The following is a 15,159-nucleotide window of genomic DNA, read 5'->3' as shown; positions in this document are numbered from 1 at the left end:
CCCTGGGGCACCTATTATCCATCAGTGTAATTACACCCTACAACTTCAAGCCCCAAACAATCATAGTAACTTCCAAGTCATCCAAACAGCTCCATTCAGATGGCTTATCCACTTCTCAGGGCCCCCAAAAATCATTGCCTCCTCCCTGCTAAACAAAAAGTCTGGGTTTTGTAATGGCAACATACTCCCTGCATGACCATTCACCCCAGACTCCCTGCAGCAGTGTCCCTTATCATCCACTCTTTCAATGAATGAATGCCTTATCATCCCCTCTTTCAATTACTCTCTTGAATGGTTCCTAGTAGACACAAAATGATTTTTTCTCCAATGGGAAGATAGAACACAGGGAGCCACTCAGTTTGCTCCCAACACCCCTCTCCACCTGCTCACAAGGAACTACCTTGGCAAGTAGTATAGGAGTATGGGAAAATAAAAACAAAAAACTCATACACCTTTTTAACATACACAACTGGTTCTGTCTACCCAGCCAAGGCATATTCTTCTTATGTGGAACTTCAACCTATATCTGCCTCCCCATGAACTGGACAGGCACCTGGACCTTAGTCCTTCTAAGTCCCAACACTAACATTGCCCCAGGACATCAGACACTATCATTACCCCTCAAAGATCAAGTCCATCAGCACAGAGCCATAGAACTAATCCCCCTACTTATAGGGTTAGGAATAGCCACTGCTACAGGAACTGGAATAGCCAGTTTATCTACTTCATTATCCTACTACCACACACTCTCAAAGGATTTCTCAGACAGTTTGCAAGAAATAACAAAATCTATCCTTACTCTACAATCCCAAATAGACTCTGGCAGCAGTGACTCTTCAAAACCACAAAGGCCTAGACCTCCTCACTGCTGAGAAGGAGGACTCTGCACCTTCTTAGGGGAAGAATGTTATTTTTACACTAACCAATCAGGGATAGTACGAGACACTGCCCAGAATTTACAGGAAAAGGCTTCTGAAATCAGACAATGCCTCTGAAACTCTTATACCAACCTCTGGAGTTGGACGACATGGCTTCTCCCCTTTCTAGGTCCCGTGACAGCCATCTTGCTATTACTCGCTTTTGGGTCCTGTATTTTTAACCTCCTTGTCAAATTTCTTTCCTCCAGGATTGAGGCCATCAAGCTACAGATGGTCTTACAAATGGAATCCCAAATGAGCTCAACTCACAACTTCTACCGAGGACCCCTGGACTGACCCACTGGCTCTCTGACTGGCCTAGAGGGTTCCCCTCTGAAGGACACTACAACTGCAGGTCCCCTTCTTCACCCCTATCCAGCAATAAGTAGCTAGAGTGGTCATCCCCCAGTTACCAATAGCAAGGTCCTATTTGGGGGGGGATTGAAAGGTGAGGCCAGCTGGGCTTTCTGGGTCCAGTGGGGACTTGGGGAACTTTTCTGTCTTACAAGACGATTGTAAAATGCACCAATCAGGAACTTTCCTGTGTGACAAGAGTATTGTAAAATGCACCAATCAGCAGGACTCCAAAAGAAGCCAAATGCAGGGAGGACTGAAAAAAAAGGACTCTAATAGGACAGAACTGGAACAAGGGAGGGGCCAATAAGGGAATAAAAGCTGGCCACCCCAGCCAGCAGTGGCAACCCACTCAGGTCACCTTCCATGCTGTGGAAGTTTTGTCCTTTTGCTCTTCACAATAAACCTGGTGCCACTCACTCTTTTGGTCCATGCCATCTTTAAGAGCTATAATGCTCACTGCAAAGGTCTGTGGCTCCATTCTTGAAGTCAGCAAGACCACAAGCCCACCGGCAGGAACCAACTTCGAACATGGTTTTGTAGTTTAAGGGCTTAAATTTACATACATCTTTGATCTATTTTGGTTTGATTTTTTGTATATGGTGAGAGATTAGGGGTCAATTTTTATTATTCTGCATGTAAATATTCAGTTTTACCAGCGTCACTTATTGAAGAAACTGTCCTTTATCAATGTATGTTCTTGGCATGTTGAAAATGAGTTCATTGGGAGAAAAAGGAGTGGAGGGAAACATACCAGGAAAGCTGAGATAATCCACAGACCCTTTGAAGGAAGTGGCTTTCCACTGCAAGCTCCATGAGACAGCTGAAAAACTGTGAGTACCCAAAGTATAAATGTGTGAAAGAAAGATCATACGCCCCCAAACACACATCTTCACTGGGGAACCTGAAAGTCCAGATCACAGAAGAAGGATTTGACCTTACCTGGGGCTGAGATAAATTTAGAGAGCTGAGTGAAATACAGGGGTACAGGAAGCAGCAGAAAGAGTCCTGTGCGCACTCTCAGTTTCCAGGGAAGCCATTTTTGAGTTTGTCTCACAGGTATTCTTGGGGGAGGGGGACTGCCAGTGAAACTGGGGAAAGACCACATGAAGAAGAAAACTACCAGCTGAACTTTGTAATAATTTCAACTGAACACAAAGTTTCCTGAACAGAACCCAGGGGATGGGGCAAACTGGGAGTGTAGATAGGAGCACAGAAGCTTCAGTAGGCAAGGAGGCATGAAACCTGAAAGCCCTGCTTGCTTTCTCAGCAGGGCGGCTGGTAGCCTGGGGCGAGTTCTCAGCCCTGACCACTGGCTGCCTGGAAATAAACTCAGTGCTGTTTAGCGGGGCATGGTAGGAGTGAGGCGAGTCATTTGGGCTGCGTGGGAGCTGGATGAGGCCTGTAACTGCTGGATTTCCTCCACTTCCCTGGCAACCTACATGATGCAGCAGAGGCCACCATAATCCTCCTGGGAACATAACTCCATTGGCCTGAGAGCCACGTCCCCATCTCCCACAGCAGCCATACAAGCCCCGCCCAAGGAGAGTCTGAACTCAGACACACCTAAACCTGCAGTCACTTGATGGTCTTTCTCTACCTGCCCTAGTAGCCAAAGACAAAGGATATAATCTCTTGGGAGATCTGTGGTCCTGTGCATTGCCTGAGAAACTGGAATACTTTTCCAAGCAACCCTAGGGCAAGCTTATATCCTCCCTTTACTACCACAGCTGATGCTCTCTTGAAAGTGCCACCACCTGGCTGGAGACCAACCAACATAAAAATAGCACATTAAATGAAAATACAACCAAGGAATCCACTTTACTCCCCTGCTACCTCCACAAAGCAGGTGCTGGTATCCACAACTGAGAGACCTGAGGACAGATCACGTCACAGGACTTCTTGCAGATGATCCCCAGTACCAGCCTAGAGCCTGGTAGCTCTGCTGGTTGTCTAGATCCCAATGAGAAATAACAATCACTGCAGTTCAGCCCTCAAGAACCCACATCCCTAGGGGAAGGGGGAGAGCCCCACATCAAGGGAGTACACCATGGGAAAAAAGAATCTGAACAGCAGCCGTTGAGCCGCAGATCTTCCCTGTGACATCGTCTACCTAAATGAAAAGGAACCAGGAAAGCAATTCTGGTAATGTAACAAAATAGGGTTACTTAACACCCCCAAAAGATCATACTAGCACACCAGCAATGGATCCAAACCAAGACAAAAATCGCTGAATTGTCAGAAAAAGAATTCAGAAAATCAAATATTAAGCTACTAAAGGAGGCACCAGAGAAAAGTGAAAACCAACCTAAAGAAATTTTTAAATTTATAGAAAATGAATGGAAGAATCTCCAGAGAAACAGATAACATAATTAAAAACCAATCACAAGTTCTGGAAATAAAGGACACACTTAGAGAAATGCAAACAAACTGGGAATTCTCACAATAGAATAAAACAAGTAGAAGAAAGAACTTCAGAGCCTGAAAACAAGGCTTTTGAATTAACCCAATCCAACAAAGACAAAGAAAAAAGAATAAAGAGAAAATGAACAAAGAATCCAAGAAGTTTGGGATTACATTAAATGACCAAACCTAACAATAACTGGTATTCTTAATGAAGAAGAGAAATCTAAAAGCTTACAAAATGTATTTGAGGGAATAACCAAGGAAAACTGCCCTGCCCTTGCTAGAAATATAAACATCCAAATAAAAGAAGCTTCAAGAACACCTGGGAAATTCATCGCAAAAAAAGATCATTGCCTAGGCACATGGTCATCAGGTTGTCTAAAGTCAAGATGAAGGAAAGAATCTTAAGAACTTTGAGGCAAAAGCATCAAGTAACCTATAAAGGAAAACCTATCAGATTAACAGCAGATTTCTGAGCAGAAACCCTATGAGCTAGAAGGGATTGGAGTTCTATCTTCAGCCTCCTTAAATAAAGCAATTATCAGCAAAGAATTTTGTATCCAGTGAAACTAAGTTTCATAAATAAAGAAAAGACAGTCTTTTACAGACAAACAAATGTTCAGAGTGTTTGCTACTACCAAGCCAGAGGTACAAGAACTGCTAAAACGAGCAGTAAATCTTCAAATAAATCCTCAAAATACACCAAAAGAACCTCCTTAAAGCATAAATCTCACAGGACCTATAAAACAATAACACATTGCAAAAAAAAAAAAAGGTGTTTCAGCAACAAATAGCACAATAAATAAAACAGTACCTCACATCTCAATACTAACATTGAATGTTAAGGGCCTAAATGTGCCTCTTAAAATACACAGAATGGGCATAATGGATAATAATTCACTAACCAAGTATCTGCTGTCTTCAAGAGACTCATCTAACTCACATTAACTTAAGGTAAAGAGGTGGAAAACGATATTCCATGCAAATGGACATCAAAACTGAGCAGGAGCAGCTATTCTTACACCAGACAAAACAAACTTTAAAGCAACAGCAGTTAAAAAAGACAAGAAGAGACATTATATAATGATAAAATGACTTGTCCAACGGGAAAATGTCACAATCCTAAATAAATATGCACCTAACATTGGTGCTCCCAAATTTATAAAACAATTACTACTAGACCTAAGAACTGAGACAGACAGCAACACAATAATAGTGGGAAACTGAATATTAATAGTGGCACAACCTATCAAAACCTCTGGGATACAGCAAAGGAAGTACAAAGAGGAAAGTTCATAGCCTTAATGCCTACATCAAAGAGTCTGGAAGAGTGCAGACAGACTGTTAAGGTCACACAACAAGTAACTAGAGAAACAAGAACAGGTTTTGGATTTCTTCGTGATTCAATATTTGTAGGTGAATTTATCCATTTCCTCTAGATTTTTCAATTTATTGTCATAAAGTTGCTCACAGTAGCTACTAATAATCCTTTTAATTTTTGCAATATCAGCTGTAATGTCTCCTTTTGCAGCTCTAATTTTATTTATTTAGGTTTTCTCTCCTTTTTCCTTAGTATGGCTAAAGGTTTGTCAATTTTGCTTAACTTTTTATTTAATTGATATTTCACATTTTTATTTTAAATTCATTTATTTCTGCTTTGATCTTTATTATTTCTTTTATTACACTAATTATGGGTTTGGTTTGCTCTTGCTTTTCTAGTTCTTTAAGATGCATTGCTAGGTTGTTTATTTCAAGTTTTTTTTCTTCTTTGACGTAGGCACTTATAGTCATAAATTTTCCTTGTAGTATTAATTACACTGCATCCCATAGGTTTTGGTATGTTGTGTTTCCATTATCACTTGTTTCAAGGATATTTTCAATTTACTTCTTGATTTCTTTATTGACACACGTCATTCAGGAGCATATTGTCTAATTTCCATGTATTTGTATAGTTTCCAAAATTCCTCTTGTTATTGATTTCTCATTTTATTGCCTTGTGGTCAGAGAAGATGCTTGATATTATTTCAGTTTAAAAATGTTTTGAGATTTGTTTTGTTACATAACATAGGGTGTATCATTGAAAATAATCCATGTGCTGAGGAGAAGAGTATGTACTCTACAGTCATTGAATGAAATGTTCTTTAAATACCTATTAAGTCCTTTTGTTGTAAAGTGTAGATTAATTCTGATGTTTCTTTGTTGATTTTCTGTCTGGAAGATCGTCTAATGCTGAAAGTGGATTATTGAAGTCTCCAGCTATTATCGTTTTGAGGTCTATCTCTCCAGCGCTAATAATATTTGCTGTATATGACTGAGTTGCTCCAGTCTTGGGTGCATGCAAATTTACAATTGTTATATCCTCTTGCTGAATTGGCCCTTTTGCCATTATATAATGACCTTGTTTGTCATTTCTTACACTTTTTGTCTTCAAGTATATTTTATCTGATATAATTATAGCTACTCTTGCTTTTTTTTTTTTATTGGCATGGGATATCTTTTTCCATCCCTTTATTTTCAGTCTATGTGTATCTCTGTAGGTGAAGAGTGTTTCTTGTAGGCAACAGATAGGTAGATTTTGTTTTTGTATCCATCGCACCACTCTGTCTTTTGACTGGAGAGTAGACCATTTACGATGTTATTTTGATAAGTAAGGACTTACTCATGTCATTTTGTTATTTGTTTTCCAGTTGTTTTACCATCTTCTCTTTCTTGTTTCCTTCCTTCTTGTCTTCTTTTTAGTAAAGATGATTTTCTCTGGTGGTATTATTTAATTTCTTGCTTTTTTATATTTTGTATATTCATTGCATGGTTTTTTATTTGAGTTTGCCATAAAGCTTGCAAACACTCTCTTATAACCCATTATTTTCAGTGGGTGAAAATTTAATGTGGACTGCATAAACAAATAAGAAAAATGAAAACTATAAAAACTCTACACCTTAACTTCATCTTCCCACTTTTAAACTTCTTGTTGTTTCTCTTTATATCAAAATAGTAAAGAAGTAAATTATAAAAATAATTATTATGTATAATTTTACATTTCCATCATCCAAACTTAGCATAAGAGGAAAATACTAACAACCTTATAATAAGCACTTTCTCTGTGGTTTTATTTAATCCTCATAAAAACCCATTACATAATACTATTATCATTTGTATTGTGTAAGTGAGGAAGCGGAAGCTTGGGGAAGGTAACTTGTTATAGCCACATGTTTAGCAAGTGATATAATTCATGCACTCTAATGCCAAGGTCTAATTGCCTAACCTTTATATTATGTTGCTTCCTGAAGACCTGATCAAGTCACCAGGCATGAACAAGAACCCAATAATGTACCTAATTTGTAGAGAGGGGAGATAATGGGTGTGAAGGGGACCTAGGAGAAGCCATTATGTGCCTTCCTTACAGCAGAATAATATAAGATTTCTTGAGGCTTTTTAAGTTCTAGTGGGACTAGGGCCTACTTTCCATATTTTTGCAGGAGATGTTATTATTGGAAAGTCTTGCCTACCACTTATGTTGAGACATAGAAGGTGTCATTGACAAAATTTGCCCTGAAATTTTGAGTATGAAGTTAAGTTTGATGTTGAAATTCTGTCACTAAGGGCTCAGCTAGCTGGCAGTTGCCGTCATTAGACTTAGATTTACTCCACACTCAGGACTAGCATTTTTGTTTCAAGGAAGGTTATGTCTGCAGCGTGAAGAGAACACATTCTGAATTTACAGACTGCACCTGCAAATACAAAATCCAGTTATTGTCGGTGTTGGTATTTTTAAAGTCTATTTCCTGGAAGAATCTATCAGCAATACACTTACCATGTGCCAAACACATATATATATATATGTATGTATATAGTTATATATATATATATATATATATATATATGTATATATATAGTTCCTCTAGCTGCAGCTGATTCCTACTGTACCTCAGTTTACCTCACATTTGGCTCATGTCACCAACAGAAAAACCACTCCCAATTTTAATGTGGAATGCTGTCAGACACAACCTCATGATTTGTAGATGAGCTCATATGTTGCTCTCCAGCCCAAATCAGCACTTTCTCCATATGTCTCATATAAGCCAGACTCTCATTTGGCTTTGGCTGTGAAGAGTAATTCAGATTTGGGAAAGGCAAGATGGTCTTGCCAACTTAGCTACTTTTGAGAGGAAGATTACCCAAGCTGTTAGCACAGCCCAGAGGGGCAAGAAGTGTCCATCCAGAAACATCCAAGGGTAGAGTAGTTGCCTGGCCAGAGGCTTTCACTCTTTTTTGACCATAAGCCACAGCAGGAAATAGCATGCAATACTACAGCAATCCAATGCATACGTGGCTATAGATACATGTATGTGGGTAGGTAGGTTCACATGCACATACACACACACACACACAAACACACACACACACACACAAACTGAAACTGCCCTTGCATTTGCTATTTTATTTCATTCGTTAAAACATGTTGGCCATGTATGAGCCTTTTCAGAAAGGCTAGAAAATTGCCTCCAGACCATATGGATAATATGGAACACAATCTGTATTTGAACTTGAGTCTCTCCACCGCAACGCCCAGGTCCTTGTGGTGGGTTCTCTCATTTCCTCCTTAACCTCCTCCTAAATCCAGACTTTAAGTCTTCCCTCCAGTCACCAGGCCAGCATTCGGGGAAGCAGCCTCCTCTTCTAGGGCTTATTTCCTGGGAATTCTTAAGGCCTGAAGCTGCTGCCTTCTTGTTTCATAGACCGCTTTAGCAGAAATACACTCATTTTCTCTCTCCTCAATTCAAATGCAAGGGTAGTACCTGCACATTTTTACATAAGACATAGTCTGCTAGCTTTTAATTCAGATTTAACAACCCCAATGAAGCTGGCACAGCTGTAATTTAAAGCAGAAATGAGGCTGTGGAAGTCAAGCAAGAATTTAATACAACAAGCTATGAAATTTTATTTCAAGGTTTATTTCTAGGTTTTCAGACAGACTTGAAGAAGAATGTTTTGACAATCCTGATAAAAACTCTCTAAAGGGAATTGACTGTTGGGCAAAGTTGAAGCCAGAAGATGATAAGTAATATGGTAGATGGTGCCTTGGGCTACATGCAAAGTCACCTAGTAGGATGTGTAGCTTGAGTGCTGAAGTGAAACTCAGAAACCTTGAGATCTAGCCCCAATCTGCCACTACCAGCTGCGTGACCTTGAATTTAGGGATTTTAACTCTCTGCCCTTCACAGAGAAGATACAGTGCAGAGGTTAAACCTGTGTTTTCTTCAGCCAGACTAAATTTTGAGTTCTAACACTCAAAAGGGCTCCTTTCAAATTTATTGATTAGAAAATAGATGATCATTAAAAGTGTTTCTCCTGTCATCTTCCTGTGGCTCCCTGAAATAAAGAGAAAGCTAAGTTAAAGCAGAAGATATGTTAAAGGCAGTCATGGCTTAAAGTGTTACATGGCCCTCTGTGTAGAATACTGTCACAGAGCTGCCCCTCCACCCCAGCACCCAGCAGATCACCATTTATCAGATTCCTTAATAATATCAACACACCCCTTGGGAAGTCAATGTAAAGTCACCCCTTCACTTTCTCACTCTGGAAGTGATAGGTTAAAATAGAATACCACTTCATGAGATTAAAACTATTTGCTTCAAAGAGATTTGAAATTGGTAATTGAAAAACAAATTAATATGTCAAAAAACAGTCATGTGCTCTAGCAGAGGAGGAAGAAGCCTAAGAAACCAGCAGCATGGCACATGTCATTTATGTGAATAAAGCCTGGCACACAGAAGGTGTTCAACACATAAGTGCTGAATAAATGAGCTTACAATCTGATAGGCCAGCCAAAAGATCAGTGCTTTCCAGCAAAAAAAAAAAAAAGTCACTGGCATTTCATAGAATAGGAGGAGAGTGTTTGGAGAGCCTCGTATGATTTCACTGAGATAAGTATATAGTCTTTTGAGAATTTTTTTTAAAGAAGCTTAAAATAACGAAGAAACTACAAACAGCTCTGCCAGCTTCCATCCACCCAAATCACTTTCTTTTGACAAGCAGAGAAGAAGAGAAACATGGAATATACTTATTAAAAATTTCCCTAAAGTGTTTAGCTGTTCTACAACATGGTGGGAAGGTTTTAGGTTTTAAAATAAGTGGGAAGGAATTAAATTGCCTCTCCATACTGCTCCCAGATTTTTATGCCTGTATCTCAAGCACAGTGTTTGAATAACTTGCCCTGCAAAAGAAAGGTAGAAACTAAATTAAGCTAATAAAAAGCCCAGAAGAGCTAGCCAATGGGGAAAGACGGTCTTGCTTAAGTCTTAAGAGGCAAAGAAAGTTGAGAGCTCGAAGGGGGTGGGGAGAGAGATATTATGTCATTCTAGAAACAAAACTCATAGAAATGAGATAAAGAGAAGGGAAACTGAGTGATAGCTTGGAAATTTGCTAATAACGAGAAGCCTATTTCCCTAGAGGCAACCCCTCACATCAGGCAGATTGGACCAGACTGAGATGCTGTTTCCTAGAGAACTGGTTCTTCCCTCAGCTCGTTTCAATGACAATGAGCATTTCTAGTTGAGTGCCAGAAGACATGAAGGGCATCTTTTATTTTCCTAAGAGGAAATTGAACCTATGCATCGTAAGACTTCAGCATGTGCCTGTGTATGAAAAATATGAGCCAAATTCTTTTGAAAAGAAACAGAAGTATTCTGCCCTTGTGACAGAAGAAGTGTCCAAGAACAAAGACAGGTATTTCAGCATGCAATTCCTCTCCTACAGGCTCTTTGTTGTGATACATTTTATGACCAACTTTAAAGACATTGACCTGTTGATCTTGTTCTGGTTTTTATTCACTACATCCTTCTCAACATAAGAAAAAAATCCCTTAGGAAAAGCAAGACTTTTATTTCAAAAAAAAAAAAAAATCTACACAGAGCCCCAGTATCCTAATAGTCTCTCTCCTGCCATATAGAACATTCACTGCTTTAAATGTATAAAAAAGGAAAATTGCACCATGAAACGAACTTGAGAGTGTGGCAAGAGTCCCACCCATGTGTTGCCTCGTGGGTGGAACTAGAGATCTAATCCACAAAGACACCTCAAGTTGCCTTACCAGATGCCCTCTGCTTGGCTGAAGGCTGAGTTATGCTAAGAAGTCACTCTTTCAGTGAACAAAATGTCTAATTAACACTGAAAATGCGTGGTAGCTAAGTGGCTGGTGAAGACAGGCTATCTCCTCATTCTTCTTAGCTGAAGCTAGATTAAACGATAAAAAGGGGACAGGATAATTGTTCACGGTGGGGCACGGTGTTTTCTCCTGCACAAACATATAATTAGGCTGTCTTAGCCTCCCCATTCAGCAATAAACACCACTTCACAGACTAATTTACAGGCAAGAGTCACAGAAGGCTGTGGAATAAACTCTCAGGGTGACAGGCCCTGAAGTTCAGTTAAAAGAGAGCAGCTTCACTATTTCAAGTCAGCAAAAATCTTTTTGCACTTACTACAAACTAAAATGAGATTGAAATAAGGGCTATGCATTCAAAACATTGAACACACCAGCTAATAAAAAATACATTTGTGACTGGTCGTAAAAATAGAGAATGTAATTGGCTATACCCTAGAAATATCTTTTACTTACAATATTTGGGAAGACAGGGGTCTCCATAATATTGACTTTGCTAACACGTCTACATTTTTCTGTCCACCATAATTATGCGTCAGTCAGCGACACCTCACTTTCGTAGCTGCCAACAGGCCTTGATTCAGGCAGTGGGAGGTAGGCTGGCTGAAGCACGGCACTGGATAATACTTGCCTGGCAAATACTGTTGGCTTGGGGCAGTGAGGGGGAGGTGCTCTCGTGAAAAGACAGCTCCTTCAGGCTGCATCATTCTTCCCATTAAATCCCCAGGACCGGGAATGGGGGGCCTTTCTGAAGGGTTGTGGGAGCTGTTCTTCAGCTGCCTATTTTGTCCAAAAGCCTTCTTTAAGCACGGAACACAACACAGACTCAGGAGGGGAGGTCACAGAAATAGATACAGCTCTTTGTGGGAATTATGTTTTCTTCTGGCCAAAGCAAACCACCTAGACACAGGGAGGCTGTGGTTTGACACTGGTTGGACTTCAGGAACAATTATAGAAGGGTTGCGGGCTGTGGATGCGTTGGACATGATTCATGTGGTGTGAGGGTTGGAGAAAGGATGGTAGACAAAAGCACAGAAGGGAGGCCCACAGACCAATTAATGGAATGAGAAACTAAGAAATTTGGTAGATGGTTTTATCCACAGCCAAATCTGAATTATTTATAGATTATTTTCTTCTGGATTCCCTCTCTAAGTTTGCAGAAATAAAATAGGTAATTGGGCCATATTTTCTCCCAAGTCCTTTTTTTATATCCAAATCTCGGTTCAGCCAAGATTTTCAAGGACAAGAACTGTGTTTTCACTATTGTAAGTCTGTAGGATTTGGAAATACCCATTATAAATAACCAATACTGTGGAAGCGGTGACTGAATGAATGAATGAAATCTTCCCTACTGAAAGACTGAGAACTAAACAGGCTAATGTTACATTTTCAAGATGCAAGTAGCTACAAAATCCCACTTTTATAGGTTCTTTAATGAATGAAAGGAAAATGATTGATTAAAACAAAAATAATTTAGATAACATAATTTTAACCTTTTCTGAACAAATGCTGCACAAAGAATATCATCTAAAATATTAATTATGTTTTAAAATATTATTGATTATGAGAAACAGCTTAAAAAGAAAAGCTTATAGTTACTTGTCTCTCAAGTAATATTTTCATGAAATAAGACAACTTTAAATGGCAAACAGGAACTTCTTATCTTGATAACTTTAAACTGAGTCTGCTGTGCAGGGTAAAGATATTCGTTTTAGTGAGCATTAATTTTAAATTTTGGAAATTAGCAGCGACTCAGCACTTTTAAAAAGTTAAATATCAGGTTTTCAATTATCTCAAACTTGCCCCATACATATAATTTTTTAAAAGAAGTTGAGATCTCCTTCAAAATTTCACTACTGTCTATAACTTCGTGATAATACACATAAACTACAAAAACTATAGTTGATACCTTTAAGAGAAACATAGCTGTAGTTGGCATTTTATAATTTTTTGACTCATAATGCTGGCAATTCTAACTTAAGGGTTGTGTTTAACTTCCTTAATATGCGTAAGGGGCCTCTTTCAGAATTAGGCTTCCTCATCTTTCAAACCAATTTTAAATGACTGCACAGTAGCAGGGGGATATGGCTCTGAAATGGAAGATTTTAATAAAATATATAATTCAACAGTAACTCAATATCTTGTGTTTTCAAAGTTACTGCAATTCCCCCTTTTTTTTTTTTTTTGAAGTTTTAAATCCCGCTTTGACTACTGGTGGTATTGCAATCAATGAAGTTTATTCAAGGAGTAATCATTGCTATTAACAAACTTAGTAAACAGTTTAAATACGTAAGTTCCATTATCAAAAGACTGTATATATATATATATATATATAATAAATTTAGATTTTTATATAGTCAAAAAGATTATAATGTATAGTCAGGATTTCCAATAATTTTTCATAACATTTTTCTTTTGTCCTTAGTAAGAAAATGTCATATATCTTTTGCAGTTTTTAGAGAAAACAATTGGTAAATGAAATACAGTACATTAAAATACTTTGAGGCTTTAAAAAAATAAGAAAGAGAAGTAATTTCAGTGGAATTATCATTTTAGCAAGACTAAGATCATTCCATGAAGAAGACAGAGGTGAGTACCCTGGTGAAGCCCCGGCTTGTGTATGTGCACACGTACACATGTACCATTTGGCAACAGACTTTTAACAAGTAAAACATCAGTAAGGCAATTTAAAAATTGTTGCCACGAATCATTCACATTCCCTCCTCGGGTGAAACATGGCAATGGTTTTAAAGTTAAACGTAAGCACTGCACACACTGTAGCTATGGGGAAATGCTTGTAACCGTAACCCACTGGCTTTCACAGGTATCTTTAATTTAAGGCTCTGGCTGGCGCAGAGGTGAGAGCTGAAGCAAATAATGTCAAGGGAGTGAACAGTTACCTCAAAACACAAGGATATTTTCTATTGTGTAAGAAAAGGAGAGAATTAATCAAGGTAAGGAACAACTTAGTAATTTAATTATGAGTCTTTTAATGTCTTTTCATAATCAGTTAATAAATACCTTAACAATAAAATTGAATTGAAGCTTTTAATAGGCCGTGTTGGCTTAAACCTAAACAAAGGAATTAGCAGCTCCAGGCATTGTGCAATAACTGCTCACTGTTTGGTGCCAGGAGAAACAAAGCATTTCACGTGCGTTTTTTGTACCTTACTATAATAAACGCTTGTAATATTCCCCAATTTCTGGAGTGTAAGACGCAGATCTTATTTATCACAGTATGTGACACACCTGGCACGCGGATCAGGAAACAACTGTTTTACTTCATTTCTGTCATCACCTTCCAACAGATTTCTTTCACATTCCAATTTGGATGGGAGGACTCGACTTTCTCTCCATAAGTTCTCCATTAACAGTTTCACAGCAGAAGGCGCCATCGGTCCGCTTCCTCTCGCAGCAATTAATTACCCAGAGCGGCGTGTTTTGACGCGGACCACAGCAAACGCGTCAGGTCACGGGCGTTTACGCGTGTCTGCGAGCAACATCTTTATCATCAGCACGGTGCGTTCCCTGCAAAGGTAATGAATGGTCACAGTTCCTCAGTCAGGCAGTGACGAACACCGTGTCAAGTCAGCAGCACAAATTACCAACTTCAACTCCCTTCAGTCACCTTTATTAATATGCATTTTATTTGAGGGAGATTTTTTTTTTAAGGGGTTGTGTCACTTTATGCGTTCGGCAGATGAAAGGCACTTTGGCTTTCTGTGTTAGCAGCCGAGAGTGTATCAGACTTGGAGTCTTGGGCTCTGTGAGCCCTGTGAACAACTAGGCACCAATAAACCTTGAAAAGCTTGAATTACACTATAACCCACAAAAATTTTCAAATTAAAAAGGCATATTTAGAGGCCCCCCGTGGATAGTGATTTTATTTAGTTTAATTCCCTCTTGTGGCCAATTAGGTAGACACCCCTGCACACAGGCATACAGTCCTAGGGGAAGAAAGTGGGGCAGGGGCGGGGGCGCTGGGGGGTGGCTAACTTTTTTTTTTTAATGGCAGTATATCATTCCTCCGTAGACAGAGATGATTTTCCCGGCTGTTGTTCTCTAAAGAACAGGACTGTTAGAAATCAATGAAAGTGTATGCAAGATGAATTTTCATTTGGCTCAGTTTTTTAAGGCTATATACAGTACTCCAGTTTCTTCCTAATTCAGCCGTAGTCAGTTGCCAAGTTGAAGAATAAAAGTTAAAGTTCCACCGTGACCATGACAACAGGGTATATCCATTTAGTGCTCTTCAATGATCTACTGGTCAAAATAACTTCTAAGAAGGCTGCAAATGCGCGGTTCATGGTAGGTTTATTT

The sequence above is a fragment of the Nomascus leucogenys genome, chromosome 18, assembly GCF_006542625.1.
Source record: "Nomascus leucogenys isolate Asia chromosome 18, Asia_NLE_v1, whole genome shotgun sequence".
Classification (NCBI taxonomy): Eukaryota; Metazoa; Chordata; class Mammalia; order Primates; family Hylobatidae; genus Nomascus; species Nomascus leucogenys.
This window is presented reverse-complemented; position numbering follows the sequence as displayed.